The 18,001-nt window shown below is 41.8% G+C and overlaps 1 protein-coding gene across 1 annotated transcript in view; it reads left to right on the plus strand.

Moving 5' to 3' along the window:
- Positions 1-1,471: 1,471 nt before the first annotated feature.
- Positions 1,472-18,001, plus strand: part of LOC309799958 (uncharacterized protein) — a gene marked incomplete at its 3' end in the record, with an annotated part of 70,406 nt that continues 53,876 nt past the window's right edge. The window contains exon 1 of the mRNA XM_082613719.1: positions 1,472-1,732. The remainder of the gene's footprint in view (positions 1,733-18,001) is intronic.

The raw sequence follows: 18,001 nt of genomic DNA on the forward strand, positions 1-18,001 counted from the left end.
TGAGTGTTGTGTGTTCACATAATTTGCATTTTGTAGAGGAAGAGTCAGGGGACTAGAATATAAATAACCTTCCTGCAAAACACAGATCTGGTAGCTCCAGTTAGGAGCTGAGCTTCCATTCAGGTCTTGCTTGTAGAAGGGTAACCATCCCGGCCCAGGCAAAGAAGACCTTGTCAGGTTTATAACTCCACAACTGGCTAAAAATATGAATGTCACGTAATCATCCCATCCTTCTTCTTGATCTCGATTGGCCCTCCTGACTTCATGCCATCTGCAAATTTGCACATCCTTTGTGCTCCTTTTTGCTCACGTTTTATGCCTTCTTTTGCCATCTCATTTACTCCACATGTTTCAATCTCTGGGCTTCCATTTTTCTTCTTCATTTTTAATGCGGTGGTTTTTCTCCTCTCTTTCTCTTCCCTCCTTTACACCCCCACCTTCCTCCTCCCTCCACACCAATCAAATTCCTGCTTGCTTCTTGCCATGTTCATTATCCTACCTCATTCCCCCCTCATTCCTCGAAAACAGCTCACAGAGACTCACCCTTCCCCCCTCCAACTCTCAGTGCCCACCCTCCATACATTCCAGCAGCCTGGCAATCAGTAACTTTAGCATCACACTTCACAGCTTCCAGAGTTTATACTACTTGTTACTACTCTCCTTGCTACTGCTCTCTAGGGTTTCTGCTAAAAAAAAATTTTTTTTTTGATTCCACTTAAAAATATCTTGGGTACAAGTTGAACCCACAGTTAAGTTTACTCACACATTTACGGCATTTCCTGGTTTTATTTTAACTAGTAGCTCAGTTCTAGACTCCATTATGCAGTGAAGAAAGACTAGATCCTTAGGGAACACATTTTTTTTCTACTGTGAAGAAGAAAACCACCTAAACATTCAACAGAAACCCCAGCCCTGGGTCCACCCACTCTCTTATCTCCCCACTCCCCCAAGCTGCAGCTGACGGGACAAGGCTTTTTCCTTTGTGGAGTCATTGATTTCACTCTTCCTGGAGCTCAGACTGCCTCCCAGTGTGTGTCTGTGTGCACACGTGAGTGGCCACTGCTGTTTTTGCAGAGGGCTCACCTCTCTTCTGCCATTTTACCAGGACACAGGAGGCTGCACTCCCGCTCTCCCTCTCCCTCTCGCTTTCTCTCCCTGCCCCCATCCCAGCCTAGGCTTTTTCCTGTCTCTTAACTCCACCAGTGCAGCAGCAACTAGCTGAGCTGCTTGCGTGAGAGAGAGAGAGAGAGAGAGAGAGAGTGTGTGTGTGTGTGTGTGTGTGTCTGCGTGCACAGCTAGGCCAAGCCTGCGAGCCTGCCTGTCACTGGAGAGTTTTAGTTTGCATTCAGAAGAAAGGAGGAGGGGAGACGGGGTGGGGGGGGGGAAAGGTGGAGGGGGGAGGAGGGGGGGCGCGGAGAAGGGAGGGAGAATGTCTTGTTTGTGGCTTGTCAGCAATTGCTTGAGACAAGCTTCCATGTGTGAAAGCTACTTGGCATGAATGCCTGGGCCGTACCAAGTGTCACCGCAGCAAGAGGGGGAGTCAGAAGAAAAACAGATCAGACCAGAGCAGACAATAGGCCCCTAAAGTGTTCCCCCTAAGTTGCTTTGATGTTGTCCTAGTGTCTTGATACCAGGAGGCCAGGGATTGCAGGAAAAGGGTCTTTTTTGTCTTCATTCACTTTCCCCCCTCAGTTTCTGAAATGATTCTCCAGAATTTCTCCTCATAAAAAAGGTAAGAGCCCTAACAATTCCTTCTTCTGTGGCAGGCTGGTTCGCCCGTGCCTGGAAGTCGGGGTCTCATTTCTGCGCTGCTCAGGACGAGCGCTGGGGTCCTGCAATTGGAGCTCTAGCCTTGCCCCTGGAAGTCTTTGCAGGCGCTCAGAGCTGGGGATGGCCCCTCTTTCTAGGGAACCCCAGTAACACGATCTGTGCCTCTGGGTTGTTGGGGGAGAAGGGGTGGATGGAGAGGGATGGGAGGAGGGTGTGAGGGTGGAGGGTGTGAGGGGGGAAAAAAGAGAGAGAGAGAGCAGCCTGAAAGAGAGCGAGAGAAGGGCAGAGCCCTCGTTCGGAGCAGCCCCAGCCCGGAGCCCAAGGAGGCCTCCTTGCAAGCTTGAGCTGTGCCTTCTCAGGCTGAGCAAGGGCCGTCTGAGGCTCTGCCGAGTGCCTGCAGAGATTGCACAGAGCTTTGTGTGTGCGAGTGTGCCTGTGTGCGTGTGCGTGTGTGGGCTTCCCACACCCTGCCCTGGCGTGGCTCGTCGTGAAGGGGAGGTACCGCAATCCTTACCACCCGAGCCCAGACGCTCCGAGGAAGAGCGGCATGGCAGGCTAGGAGGGAGGGCAAGAGAACTCTGCCGCCAGACAATCCAGAAACTTTTCCCGTCTCAGGGATTTCTCCGGTGGTAGGGACGGTGAAGCAGTTGTGGGCTGCCCCGTGCCTCAGTTTCCCCGGCTGTAAAATCCAGAGAGCCGACCGGGGATGCTGCATGCCTCCCTGGGATTTGGTAAAACGGAACACATACCATTCTGTCTCAAACGCGTGGAGAAAGCTTCGAGCTAGAAATGCTGTGGAATCACAAAGTAGAAGTGTTATCATTGTTCTTGATCATCATCATCACGATAATAAAACCATCATTAAGACACCCTGAGACAAATAGACGGGGGAACACAGATCAAGTGTCTGAGCATTTCTAAGGAAACAAAAAGCCTTTTTCCACCTGTTGGCTTCTGTCCTTTTCTCTTGTGTCTCTTCGTTAGATTTATTGGCCGATTTGTACAGAGAATGGGGTGGGAGGGGTTGGATTTTCCCCTTTCCTCCTCCTTGGTACATATTTTTTTAAAAAGAAGGTCAATGGTAAGATGCTTGAGACAGAAAATACGCCTCCCGTTATAGGAGTTTATTCAAGACCTTGTGTTTTCTGGCGCTGGCAGGGCATGCAGGCACATCTATAAACTCTACCTTGGAGGTTAAAGATTTTTATTTTGGCTTTTAGAGATTAAACAAGATTTATTTACAATTGCTGTTTATCAGAGAGTAAATATCTTACTGTGTGTGTGAGGGTAAGAATGTGAAGGCTGTTTACTCGCTGGTGGTTTTGTGGATAAAACATTTGCTTTTTAAAGTGACATCTTGAGAGATGGGTGTAAAGGACTAAAATCAGTGCCTAATAGTCAGATAAAAAATTTTTTTAAGAAAAAAAAAGGTCTGCTTATTTTCTTGAATTGTGGGTTTCCCTTCCTCTGTTCTTATAACAGTGATTGTTTCAAGGCTCTCAGTTGTAGCTCTCTTTGAATTCTCTGAAGGAATTTTGCTTTCTTACCTAATTCTAGGTTTTCTGTGACTCTGCTACTTGTCCAAAAAAAAAAAAAAAAAAAATCTGTAAAAGTCTGGGAGGCTGTGCTTCCTTCCATTCTAACTGCAAATGTTTATCAGACTGACTCCCTGTGATAGCTAGAGATTGAAGCAAAGCGCCAGCCCTGGTTGAGAATATTTATGTTCTTCCCATTGAGGCCTAGAGAACCTGACTCCTGGGTGTGGGAAAGGATGAAGGGAAGGTATTAACTGGCTTGGATCTGGCAAGAAGCCACCCCTACACCTCAATAATGTTTCACTGAACTAGAACGGAACTTCATAGTTTAGAAATTAATTGCCTTCTACTTTGTAAGCAGAAGGTCTTACCATGGTTTGTCTCTGGCAAGATTTCAGGGTCCAGATATCTTCCTAAATGGTTAGAATTTCAGAACTGTAAGAGAAAAGAAAGGTTATTCCTCAAGTTTTAAATGAGGACACTAAAGCCCAGGAAAGACCAGCAACGATCTGAGGGGGCTCAATGCAGCTGTGGTTGCATCCGGATCACACCCTGGGGTTCAGAGTGCCCTCCGTGTCAGTCGTTATGCCAGCCACCCTTACCTGGCCTCCACAGTTGACTTTGCCTACCCCAGCATTGGGCCAACCAAAGATAGGCACCTTTTGGAGTTCTTTTTGCTGTGCTCTGTTATAACAGCACACTCAGCCCTGCTCAAGGCACAAATGTGGCAAACATGTGTCACAACATGAATGTGCATGAATTCATTCGTGTATTCATTTGTTTATTCAACTAGTGTTTTAGGAGCACTTGCTATGTATCAGGCACCTTGCTGAGCCTTGAGGATGTAGGAAAGAACAAGGCAGATGCACCTTTGCTCTCAGGGAGCTTGCATTCTTGGTGGTAGAATCAACGTTAACTGCATAAACAAATTAGTAATTATAAGATTGATAATATACATTGAACAGCATGCAGATACGATAATGTAGGGCATAAAGCTGTATAAGTCACTGACCTGAAGTTTGTAACTAGGCATAAGCTAACTGTCTTTTTGCCTTTGTGGTTGAGTTCTTCTTGCCCTGGCCAACTTGCATTCCGCTGGTAGCATTCCTACTCACACGGAGTCCAGTGTTTACAAAGACAGCAGAAAATTCCCTCTCTCTCTTTCCCCCCACCCTCCTCTGCACAATACAACAGAGACACAAATAACGTCTGCTAACCCTTTTACACTTGTACTATTAAACAAGTTCACACTCATTGTGAGCCAGCCTATATAACTGTCATTATCTGGGTGATTCACGTTAGCTATAGCCTCCGTGCACTGTTAAACCAGATGCGCGTGGGCGGGGGACATGTGGTTAGTGAGGCTCTTGTCTCACTGTACTTGTTCCATAGTTCTTCCAGTTGATACTGAACACTTAGCTGCAGGCCACTCCACCGTTATCACTGTCATCTTGGAATTGCAAAGATAGTAGTGTAATGAAATGGCTTTGCCCATCCCTACCAACAAGGACACGTATCTATAAAGGGAGAACATTTTTAAAATCTCTTCCATGGGTTGCCTTTTGGTTGGGTTATTAAAATCTTACTGGTTTTATGAGGTCAAAGGTAGGAGCACCCCGACACCCCACTTATGGTCTTGCTTGGAGAGAATATTTGATTGAAATGTCAGTTATTTCCTTGCAGGAAGATTTGTGTTAACGCTTGTATCACTATTTTCTACATCGTGTCTTTCTCAGTACTCAGAGGTGTTGTCTTCAATGTTGTCAATCCATCTTTTTTTAGATTAATTTCGTAGTTTAAAAGGAGGACAGATATGCCCCCCCCACACACATAAATCATAGGTTTGGCGCCTATACTTTGAGACTCCACACAGGTTGTGTGGTCAAGTCATGTGAAAAAGAGTCATTTCTACGCACCCAACATTGTTACTCAGTGAGGTTGCTGACCCACATTGTCGCAACCGCCCTATGCGGCGCTTGGGTGGTCGCCTGCATTTGGCACCTGTGGCCACTGCCTTCTCCTGTGAGCTGTATGACTTCATCTGCATGTATTTGATCACTTCTGAGACACTCCCCCAACCCCCCCTTGTTACTCACTGGGGAGCTGCCTTTGGGGGAGGCGCTTCGAGTTGCCTTGGAAGAGTAATCCAAAGAGAGGGGTAATCTGAGTGGGGAGTTAAGAAGTGAAGAAAACAAGAATCTGGTTGGGGAAAAGATTGAACAGAACTGGAGAGCCAGGCAGCAGTGATCCCAGTCATCCTTAACTCTGGGGGAATAAGAATGAAGGCTGTGATGATATTTTAAAAGGTACAGTGTGTGGATACTTGTATAAATAAAAGTGCTAGAGCCTCTAGTCCTACTGAAGTTAAAACCAGTACAACATGGAAGACAGTACCAAAACTCCTTGCTTACAAGCACTGGTTTTGCATGTAGTTTTACTGAAGGAAATTTTGTGGCCCCACCCACTCCCAAAGAGACATACATATAAGATGTAAAATGGAAATTTTCTACATTTCCTTTAAGTCTTGACATTTTAATGCACTTTAAAATGATATCTGCTTAGTCCTTTCTTGTAATTAAATAATATTGTTTAGTTAAGTATATTGTTATCCTTCTGTTATATTTGAGTAAGGTTATATGTCTCATCCAAGGACTCACAAGAACATAAGGGGCAAGATGGCCAACTGATTAAATCTCCCCATTAGGTTAAATCTCTTCAAGAGTTGAGAAGCAAAAGAGTGAGGCAGTCACCTAATCACCATGATATTCAGGTCAAAAGTACTGTGTTGACATGGCATTAAAATAATTGCTTTAGGGCTTCCCTGGTGGCGCAGTGGTTGAGAGTCCGCCTGCCGATGCAGGGGACGCGGGTTCGTGCCCCGGGCCGGGAAGATCCCACATGCCGCAGAGAGGCTGGGCCCGTGAGCCATGGCCGCTGAGCCTGCGCGTCCGGAGCCTGTGCTCCGCAACGGGAGAGGCCACAACGGTGAGAGGCCCACGTACCGCAAAAAAAAAAAAAAAAAAATAATTGCTTTAGTTTTGGCCCCCTTTTTAAAGACTAAGATTTAGAATGCTGATCAGAAGAGAGGGATCCCCAATTCTTATTTAATACTTACATGTTTTTTTCCAAAGTACATTGGACCAGTTTCTGGTTTTGATTATGCCAATCTATGACCTAGGACTCCCCGTTCTTCTTCTCCGGACCTCTTTTAGAATGAACGGGTTGGACTAAATCCTCTCTGTTTCCTTCCAGCTGCATTATTGTGTATTTCTCTGATTCTATGCCTAGGATCTTCCATGAATCTGGTCTTTTGGTCACCTTACACAAGACCCAATTCAAGAACTATGGTTACCAAAGGGGAAATGTGACTTTTGTGGATATATGGGATTAATTCCTCTACACCCAAACTATGTGGACATTTTGAAGTGAAAAGCACAACAGGAAAAAGTGGGATTTTAACTTATGGATTTTAAGAGAATTTGCCAGTCAGCATGCAGGCACATGTGCAAGGAGACTTAAGAACCATTTTCAAAAGAATCAACTATTTTGAATGCATGTCTTCCTGTATAATAAGTATGAATTTAAAATGGACGGGCACTGGGTACATCTCTTAGCTTCACCATTCTCACAGCTTTTTCACAGAAATTGTGCTGTTCCTTTCTGCATTATGCTTACATGTTGTTTTGAGGATGCAATGGACCAGTTTAAGCAATTATAGTGTTTATGATACATGCTGTATGTTTAATGTTATGCTTTTGGGGATGACAGGACTGTTGATGATCTTTATGATATGCAACTCCTGAAGGATATTGCTGAAGACTTGCTGATATGATGATAAATAAATAAATAAATGTATGTGTGCATATATATATGTGTATATATATATATATATATATATATATATATATATATATGATGCCTTTAGGATGTGAGTAATAAATTGCTTCTGAAATGTGGCCAAGAGTGGGACAAAGAGGGTTGAGAGTGAATGACATTTTTATTAAGCATGTTTTCTATGCGTGATTCCAAGCACTATTCATTTGAAATTGACTAAAGCTTTGAAAAGATATAATTTAAAATTTTTACATGGTGGCTTCTAATGCAATTTTTAGAACCCCAGAGTAAGTTCTTCTGCCATGTTTTAGAAGTATCATCTTCCTTGTAGCAAGGGGGACCAGTTCAAGGCTGCTTTGACGATTAGTAAATCACTGACTCTCTTTGAATTGGTCTTATTTCTATCTGGAAAAAAATAGTATATAATATCTAATTACTTTCTAACCAGGGAAGAGAATTTTGAAAACCACATATAATAATTTTTTCACTTATATTGTTCTTTTATTCTTGATTGCTTAAAATTTCTGACGTTGGATATCTTGCTTAACCTTATATAACAATCCTTGGAAGGAGATACATAAGAGAAAGACATTATTGAGTTTAAAGATGGGAAACAGGAATAGGTTTGTGAAACAGTATACTGGCACGCTTTTTAGAATGTAAGAATATACTCTCTAGAAATACGTGTAATGTTTGGTTATTGATAAATGATAAAGTATGATGGAAAATAATACTCTACATATTATTGCTGTCAATAATTTTTAATGATATAAATAATTATCAAAAGCATTTTCATGCTATTCACTTAAAGATTCAACATGCCTCTAATCTAAAGCTCGGGAGAACTGAAATGATTTCCATGAAAACCAGAATCACTTTTTCTTGAAAAATAAATTCACAAACTCAAAATTAACAGTAATGGTGGTTGAAAGAAGCCAAGCCATCATTTGCTCAGAAGAGAAACTTGTGAATCTTGAGTTAGATTTATCTTGCCTAATACTAGATATATTGGACTGTCTATTACCCTTGGGGCTTGTGTAGTTAGTACATGTTTGAGGAGGAAAATTTCACTGAGGGTCTGTGGACAAGGGACTTTTTGAATGCAGGTCAAGGGCACACTTGCTCTGAGGAGTGGTGATTTATTGTATAGAAATCCATGATATACTGGGCTGTTTAAGGCAACCATACTCTAAAGAATACAGGATTTTAGCTCTTGTGCCGGTGCCCAGGCACCTCTGCCTGCAACATTCTTCTGCCTTGTCTTTTCCAAGCCAACTCCCGCTACTCCTTTAAAACTGATCCTGGCCATTTCTTCTGGAAAGCTCCTTAGACCCAAACCACCCTACCTCTGCTCCACTGTTCCTGGGCTGGGCATTCACTTATGTGGCCCTTATCACGCTGCACTGGAATCATCTGGCTCCCACTCTGGTCTGTGGCCCCATCAAGGATTGGGGCTGTCTTTGGCTTTTGTACCCCTAATGCCTAGCATCGGGTGAAACAGAGCAGGTGATCAATAAATGTTGTTGAATGAATAAACAGTTTATATTGAAATATAGCTTCTTAATAAATTTAACTAAATACAAGAAGAATGACAGGTAAAAATCTTAAATTATAAAATTTTATGTCCCACATTTTAAGAAACGGAAACTTCTTATATTAGGGTATTCATTCTTCTCCCCCTTTGCAAAGAATAAGTTACACATTCATAATGAAGTATTTTTATACCCTTGAATCCCCTTTTTCTTATATCCAGTTTTTCTCCCCTACAGCTTATTTGTCATGGTTCCCATTCTTGGATCTTGTGCTTCCCTTACCTAAGAATTTATTTTTTATTTCAAAGAATCAGGTGATGAATGAGTTGGTGAAATTTGTTTTGATATTTAGGTAGTAGCTGAAGAGAACTTTCTTCTATCTCAGAACAGGGGAAATATAGAGATATTGGGGGAAGCCGGGACAATCAGGATAGTAAGGTGAGTGACTGACTTCCAGGAATCCGCAATTGTGACCCATCTGAAACAAAGAAAGGGAACAGTACAACTTAACTTTCATCTTCTAAAAAAGGTTTTAAGTGCTGAACCCTCTAGAAAAGGCATTCTGGTTGCAAAGAACTGACTCACTGAAATTTCCTTAAGAAAAGGGGCGTTCATTGTGAGGATGCTCATAGATGGAACCTGGAATCAGAATTAGAAATCTTTCAGCTACAGAAGCAGCTCTAGGGACAACTTTCTGTCTTCTATCCATCCCGTCCTCTCACTGTGCGTCTGCTTTACTTGGGCTCCTTTTGCTACCTGCTGGTTTGGTCTTCTAGCTTTATTCTGAGTAACTGCTCTCAATCTCATAGCTTTTGCTTACACGGAGTTGTTGCTTCTTTGACTTGCCAAGACCCCCCATGTCCAAAACCCTACCATCTCTACCTTACTTCCTTTCTGGCTTCTTCCTCATAGCTTCTGTCCTTATATTCTTTCATTTGTAGTATTCCCTGTTAATTGCTTCATTCTCTCAGAATTCCCTAATTCAGATTCCCAAGAAAGAATCCAACTCATCTTTCCATTGCCCTTCCTTACAGGACTTTAACCAGCCTGTGATTGGAGTTGCCCAAGGGTCAGAACTACACCTCCAGTCCAGGGTGTTATAGCAAAGGGAGGTGGGTGGGAACGGGGGATTGTCGTTCAGTACAAAACTCAATTGCCTTTTAGTAGGAACTCTGGAAGGGCCATCTTCCCTTCCATGTAGCTGGCAACAAATGTACTTGACATGTCTATTATGAGTCCATTATGGAAGTCTAAGAAATTAAGGATAACCAGATTATTAAAAATTAAATTGTTTCATGGATGATGATGATTATAACTGAGATGAGACCGTGGGAACAAATAGCAAATTTATAACCAGGAAAGAAATTGAGAGAGGGAAGTGTATTAGAGTTAGTTCTTAATGAGTGACATCATTTCATATATTTATTGAAAACGAAAGTAGGTGAATAGTGAAAGGGAGACTATATTGGTATGGATCCCAGAGGCTAGTTTAAAAAGCAAGCATCAGGACTTCCCTGGCAGTCCAGTGGTTAGGACTCTGTGCTTCCACTGCAGGGGGCACAGTTTCCATCCCTGGTCCAGGAACCAAGATCCCGCATCCTGCATGCTGCAAGCCATGGGGAAAAAAAAGCAAGCATCATCCTGGAATTGGGGGCTAGAGGACAAATAGGAATACTAAGGTTAAGGACTTTCTGCCTATATTCTCTTCCTGTATTTTCTTCCTCTACTTCTCTGTTCTGTACTTGATTCCTCTTATCTTTAGCTTCTTCTGGGATAATCTGTCATCAACTAGTGATGTGACCTTGGGCTGGTTATTTATTCCCTCTGAAACTCAATTTACTCATCTGTAAAATAGGGCTAATGATTATTATTTCAATAGCTTATTATATGAATTAAATTAGATGGCATAATATATTTAAAGTGACTGGTACACATTACCTAGAATGTAATAGGTGCTCAGTCAATTGTAACAATTATTCTAGCACATAGGAAGGAAGGAAACATTGACTAAACAATGTGCTGGGCAAAATTTTGCTTGTCATATCATTTGTTCCTTATAGCAGTCCCAAAGGTCTTGTATTGTTGTTTCTATTTTTTATTGAGATACAGGTACAGTATTATATAAGTTTCAGGTGTTATTTCTACTTTATGAATGAGGATACAATAATAATATTTAATGGAGTACTTGTTATGTGTAAAGCACTGAGCTAAACCCTTCCACATGTTGTCATATTTAAACCAAGATTGGTGCTGTTCATGTCTTCATCTCATAGTAGAGGAAACTAAGGTCTAGAGAGCTTAACTTGCCCAAAGTCATACAACTAGTAAGTGACAATCAGAGCTTGTGTGTAAGTCTATCTGAACTTAGGTCAGTCTGACTCTAAAGTTTTCCAAAATCACAGAGTTGATGAATGTGAGTGTGACTAAGTCAAGATTCAGGTCTGATTTAGGACAATAATTCTGCAGTTCACTACCAGACAAACATGCTGATGGATGAAGAATAGTGGTAGCCATACACACACTTATGCTGCATCTGAATCTGAGTGCCGTGATTAGACAGCAAGGGCAAATTTTGGAAAGGGTTCAAAGAGAAAATTTTTTTAATAATTAAAATATGTCAAAATAAGGTCTCTCAGACCTGGTGAAATGATTTAACAAACATGTGTTGAATGTCTATTGTGGGTCAGGCAGTGAAAAATAGGCTTGACACTGTGGAAATGCAAAATGCGTAAGGCTGAATCCCTCTCTTTAAGGTGCTTTCATTTTGGTGGAGGGAGATAGATGCTCACACAACAAATGATAAAGCATATAGCAATGGATCGAAGGACTGTGGAATCAAGAGAGAGAACATTAATTTGGTGGTGAAGGGAATGGTGGTGGAAGGAACTTGGGAAGGCTTCATGATGGAGATGGCATTTGCAATGGTTTTGAGGGGACGAATATCAAAGTACTAGAAGGCTTCTATAGCTTCCTTTTTCTTCACATCAAGGGTTTTATAAAGCGTGGTATAAAGTAGCTAACTACTGTGGTAATATATTGCCAGATAATAGTTTTCAAAGATTAGGCTCTTTGACTAAAAGTGGAGAAATATTTACTCTGATTAATCATAGAGAATAAACAACAAGGTCCTACTGTATAGCACGGGGAACTATATTCAGTATTCTGTGATAAACCATAATAGAAAAGAATATGGAAAAACATGTATCAATATATATATATATGTATAACTGAATCACTTTGCTGTACAGCAGAAACACAACATTGTAAATCAACTAAACTTCAATTTTAAAATGTTTAAAAATTTTTAAAAATTAAAGGAAAAAATCATAGAGGCATATTGGCATTTTTCTGGTCTATACTTATCTATATTTTTATTGAAGGAATCATAAAATGGAATCCTGTATTCTGTGCATCCTCAGTTGGGTATCTATAGTTGTCCAGCAAACGAACAAGGGCCTGCAAATCTCTCCAATAGCCAAATGGTACACCAGTATCAGTTCTCAGATGTATTGAGTGGTATTAAGTAGTACTAAGGTACCGGCAGATAGGTCATTTATCCATCTACACTTTGATTGGAGATTTTTCTCTTTAATTGGGACTTCCCAATTTTCCTTATATACAATGCCAGGATTTCTGAAATTTTTTTGAGACATCCTAATTTAAAACATTCTGTCTTGTCTCCATAAGTATATTCATGATTGGTCGTCTATGTGTTCTGATTGTTATTTCAGGTTGTTAATTAAATGGAGTTTCCACATCTTAATCCTGTTTATAGAGGCCAAGTAGACATCTTCTGCATACGTACCTTATCCACTTGCAGTGAGAATGTCCATACTTGTCTTTATGCTGTGAGGTAGAAACCCAGCTAAGATCTATTGTTTTGATTTATTTTGGTTCTTTGCTCAAGTCCCCTTTTCCCAAGCTCTGTCAATGGACTTTATGCTCATCTTTTTTTCAAGGCCTGGCTCAAATGTCACCTTCCTCACAAAGTCTTTCTCAATTCCTAGAGCCTGGGAAATCTCTCCAGCTCCATGGTGTCCATGTTACTTGTACTTTTCTTGGAATGATCATAAAGCTATACATATGTGTTCACTATCACAAATCCCTTAACAGATAATAAACAAGAGGACAGGGCCTTAGGTTCTATTCACCGATGTGTCCCTCAAAATACCCAACAGGGTCCCTGCCTTACAAGTGGTTGGTGCTCAGAGGTGTTGATTGAACTGAACTGAGTCGAATTCTTGGCTTCGTTGGATTGGCGTTGGGTATGGTTAACATTGATGTCCGAGCCCCAGTTCCCTTTTAGAAAAGAAATGTTGCTTTAAAAAAAGTATCATCTTACTGATTTTAGAATGAAAGAAACCATGTAATATAAACAGTTATTGTAATTATTATTAATAAGCATCATTAAAATAGCGTGAACTGACAGGATTATTTCCTTCAGGCTTGGTAAACAAACTGGTCTTTACCATCTCCAATATCTGTGATTCCTTGAAATTTTATGTAGACAAGTACACGCTAATGTACACTGGAAGGAACAATTGAAGCAGCTCATACTCACTGATGGGCTCTGAATTACTCTACTTGTAAGTGCTCAGGAAAAAGATCTCGGATTCATTGTGGATTGCTCAATGGAGACATCTGCTTGCTGTGCAGCCGTAGTCAGAAGAATGAATGAGATATAATAGGCTGTATTAACTTTGAGAATGGGATAAAGAATAATGCAGAAAATAATATAGTGCACATAATTTGGCATTGACGATTTCTGTAATTACAATAAAACACTTTAATGATATACATTGATGTTATGATTTCACCTTAAAATCAGAATTCGGCATTGGGTCCTTTCATTTCAAAGAAAACAAAGCAGAAATACAAAGGATCCAGAGAAAAACAACAGACTGTCTCCAAGACATACAAGGGATTTGCCTGTAATGAGAAACTGAAAAGACAAGGACATTTTAATTTGGATAAAGGGGGGAAAATGACATTGTATAAATTTATTTAAAATTAATGAAAGTTTCAGAAAATTGCTAAAGCTAGCTTCTGATTATCCCTGGTAATGGAGGTCAGAGATAGGCAGGACAATTGAAATCCTTGATAATCTCCAACCCTCATTTTAGCTATTAGTTGCAGCATCCTGTCCTATGAAAAGTTTTAACAGATGAATAAATACAAGACATAGAAGCCCATGGTTTGTCAACTAAATGGCTCATGAGAAAGACAGTCTGGGGTGTTGGGAAGCACACAGAATTTGGAATAAGGTGAGCAGGGTTCTATTTTATCATTTCTGTTTATCATCTGTACAACCTTGAGTGATATGCTTAATTTCTATGAGACCCAGTTAGTTCCCTCATCTGTAAAATGAAGGATCTGTAAAATTACGGGTTTGTTGAAAGAACTAAATAAGCGAGTGGAAGTGGTTGGTGAGAGGTAATGTATGAATTTGAGAGCTGGTTGTCAAATGCACCTGCTTTCCTACTTGTCTTGCCCATCTCAAGAGCAGACATGCCTCCCAGCACCTGGGGGCTTACACCACACCTTCCCTTCTCTTGAATCTTCTACTGCTTGTGCTCGTGGCAGGAGATTTTAGAAGAGGTATGCAACATTTCCATCATCTCCAGAATCATCTGCAGCATGCCTATTCCCTTGCTCCCAGAAAGCCTTAAGATAATTTTGCATCTGTTTTTATTAATGCATGATTATTTAAAGGTCATCTCCGGTAATTTTCTCAATAGCCCTTTGAGGTGCATACTGCAATTATCCTCACCTTCCAGATGCAGACGCTGAGGCACAGACAGCTTGCTTAGAGACAGATAGTAATGGCAGAATAAAGAATCATACCTATGCTAACTTGCCTCTGGGTTGATTTTAAAAGTCTAAAAACAGACTCATGTGACAGTACCTTCCCTGGAGAGTGACTGGCTTTTCCTTATTTCCCTAGGAACTCCTACTCTATCCTCGGGCACGCAGTTCAGCACTCACCTCCCTCATAGAGCCCATCCTAAGCCCTCTCCTCCCTTGGAAGAAGTCATCTTGTCTGCCTGCACACCCTGTATTATAGCTCTTAACAGGCTATTATGTTAACAACAGTAGAAACCCTTATACCCTATTCAGTTAATAGTTGGTGACTTAGCTGAACAAGTTAGTTAAAGCAAGAATCAGCTGAACAAGTTAGTTAAAGCAAGAATCATACAAAATGATGGAATCATTCCTCAAGCCTTTATTTCAACTTAAAACATCTCTCGGGGCTTCCCAGGTGGTGCAGTGGTTGGGAGTCCGCCTGCCGATGCAGGGGACACGGGTTCGTGCCCCGGTCCGTGAAGATCCCACATGCCGCGGAGCGGCTGGGCCCGTGAGCCATGGCCGCTGAGCCTGCGCGTCTGGAGCTTTTGCTCCGCAACGGGACAGGTCACGGCAGTGAGAGGCCCGCGTACTGCAAAAAACAAAAACAAACAAACAAAAATCCCTCAAGTTTTTTTGTTTGTTTTTGCGCGGTACATGGGCCTCTCACTGTTGTGGCCTCTCCTGTTGCGGAGCACAGGCTCCGGACGCGCAGGCTCAGCAGCCATGGCTCACGGGCCCAGCCGCTCCGCGGCATGTGGGATCTTCCCGGACCAGGGCACGAACCCGTGACTCTTACATCAGCAGGCGGATTCTCAACCACTGTGCCACCAGGGAAGCCCATCTTTTAAGTTTTTGATGTAGGGCCAAGACCTGTCTTTTGAGTTTAGGGCCTCCCATTAGTGCTTTGCATCCTACCTCTCGTATAAGCCACACCTCCGAGGCTTTCACAATCATTTTGTCTCAGTTTCTTTAAAGTGGAGCGAGATCTTAAAGACATTTTGTGAGGCGATCCGATTTTTCCAGATTTAATGACTTAAAAAAAAAAATAAATTTATTTATTTATTTATTTATGGCTGCATTGGGTCTTCGTTGCTGTGCGCGGACTTCCTCTCGTTGTGGAGATCGGGGGCCACTCTTCGTTGCGGTGCACGGGCTTCTCATTGCGGTGACTTCTCTTATTGCGGTGGCTTCTCTTGTTGCGGAGCATGGGCTTTAGGCTCGCGGGCTTCAGTAGCTGTGGCTCGAAGGCTCTAGAGCGCAGGCTCAGTAGTTGTGGTGCACAGGCTTAGTTGCTCCGCAGCATGTGGGATCTTCCCAGACCAGGGCTCGAACCTGCGTCTCCTGCATTGGCAGGCAGATTCTTAACCACTGCGCCACCAGGGAAGCCCTAGATTTAATGATGTTTTATAGTTGGCTCTCCCACGCCTAAGTTGACAGTACATTTTCAGTAACTCACCTTTATGTGCCTTTCCCAAACATTCAACTTGGATCTTATAGAAGCAGCTTATCTCTTTTGCACTCATATTTCATTACTTTAAGTAACTTTAATTAAATTGTGTAATTACGATAATAGGAAGAACTAGCATAAACAACTTTGGGAACAAACAGATTGGCTTCTGGTGAGCAGACAACTCCACAGGTGGGAGCAGCAGGGTACAGGCCTGCTAGAGTAGCCACTACTGGCTGTGATCACTCAGCATGTCGCGGGCCTTGTCTTTACATTTGCAGAGGGAATGGAGACCACAGATTAGTCAGTTAAGTGTCAGCCACTTAAGAGAGCCCTTGCTCAGTATGGCTTCTGTTCCATGTCTGGCCTAGAAGATGAATACCTTGAAGGTCTAGCTTTTATCTTTCTGGTTAGTTCCAGAACCTAGCACAGTGGTGGGTGTGTGGTGGGCCCCCAATAAACGTTGGTAAACTAGCTAACTGACTATACCAACAAACAAAACTCAGCTTTGCTGCTGCACATCTTCTGGTGAGGGTCCTAAGCACCAATCCACTGTGCAGAAGTTGGATTAGAGAGAAAGAGCTAGCAAATGAATTCCTAATATTGCTGTAAGATGAGATGATATATCACCATTAAGCAGTAAAATGGAAGGCAGCTATAAAGAAGTGAATTTTGTGTAATATGTAATTAACCCAGGTAACTCACTAACACAAAATAATAGTGAGACAATACACTTGATAACATCTTATAAAGGATTAGATAATATTCTTGTATGAGGAAAAATCCACATTTACAACCACAGTATTTGACTACAAAAACCTCTCTGATGATTATGTTCTGGACCAGCGGGGTCAAGAAAAAATTTCCCTGACTGATGTATCCTTGCAGCATTGAGTTTATTATATGCTTCTTGTGACAAAGTAAAGCATCTTGAATTGAGCACCAGAAGAGGAAAGAAGTCAGAGCTGAAGGATATTAAACTTGATGGTAGGTTTTGGAGAAGCAGGTAGAGTGTTGGTGATGGCAGGGATATCCTCTTTCCTAAGATAAAGTGGGCAAAAACATTTAGCCTTACGCTCATAAATGTGTGAAACAAAATAAACTGAACAAGCACAGTTGGAAAAGTACAGAAAGTTTATATGACAAGGAAATGGGATGAGAAAGAGTATATATATACATATATAGTATATGTGTATGTGTGTAGAATAGAAATAACCCTCCATAGGATCTGGTGTAAACCTTCTCATTAATTTTTTTAAATTAATTTTTAATTAATTTATTTATTTTTGGCTGCGTTGGGTCTTCCCTGCTGCGCGTGGGCTTTCTTTAGTTGTGGCGAGCAGGGGCTATTCTTCATTTCGGTGCATGGGCTTCTCATTTCAGTGGCTTCTCTTGTTGCAGAGCATGGGCTCTAGGCGCCCAGGCTTCAGTAGTTGCGGCACATGGGCTCAGTAGTCGTGGCTCGTGGGCTCTAGAGCACAGGCTCAGTAGTTGTGGCACACGGGCTTAGTCGCTCTGCGGTATGTGGGATCTTCCTGGACCAGGGCTCGAACCTGTGTTCCCTGCATTGACAGGCGGATTCTTAACCCCACTGCGCCACCAGGGAAGTCTCAATGTATATTATATGTGTGTGTGTGTGTGCGTGTGTGTGTGTGTGTGTGTATGTGTAGAGTAGAAATAACCCTCCATAGGATCTGGTGTGAACCTTCTCATTAATTTTCTGTATTGAGAATCTGTAGGCCAATTCCAATAATTAGTTCTTGAGGCCCTCCCTGCTCCTCAAGAGGTTTTAAAGCAGTTGTCTAGAAAAGGAAGAATGGAATTAACACTGTATTGGGCACTCATTGTATGCCAGTTACTATGCTAAGTGTTTAATATATGTGAGCATATTCCTTTGAATATAAGTTGCAATTGATTTTTGTAAGATCCACATTACTTTATGTGACACTATGAAAGAAAAAAAAAACACTTCTCCCAATTAAACCATGGCGTACCATCAATGTTAAAATACATCTTGATTTCAGAACTATTGAATG

This window comes from Mesoplodon mirus, assembly GCF_964341445.2.
Source record: "Mesoplodon mirus genome assembly, chromosome: 3".
NCBI lineage: Eukaryota > Metazoa > Chordata > Mammalia > Artiodactyla > Ziphiidae > Mesoplodon > Mesoplodon mirus.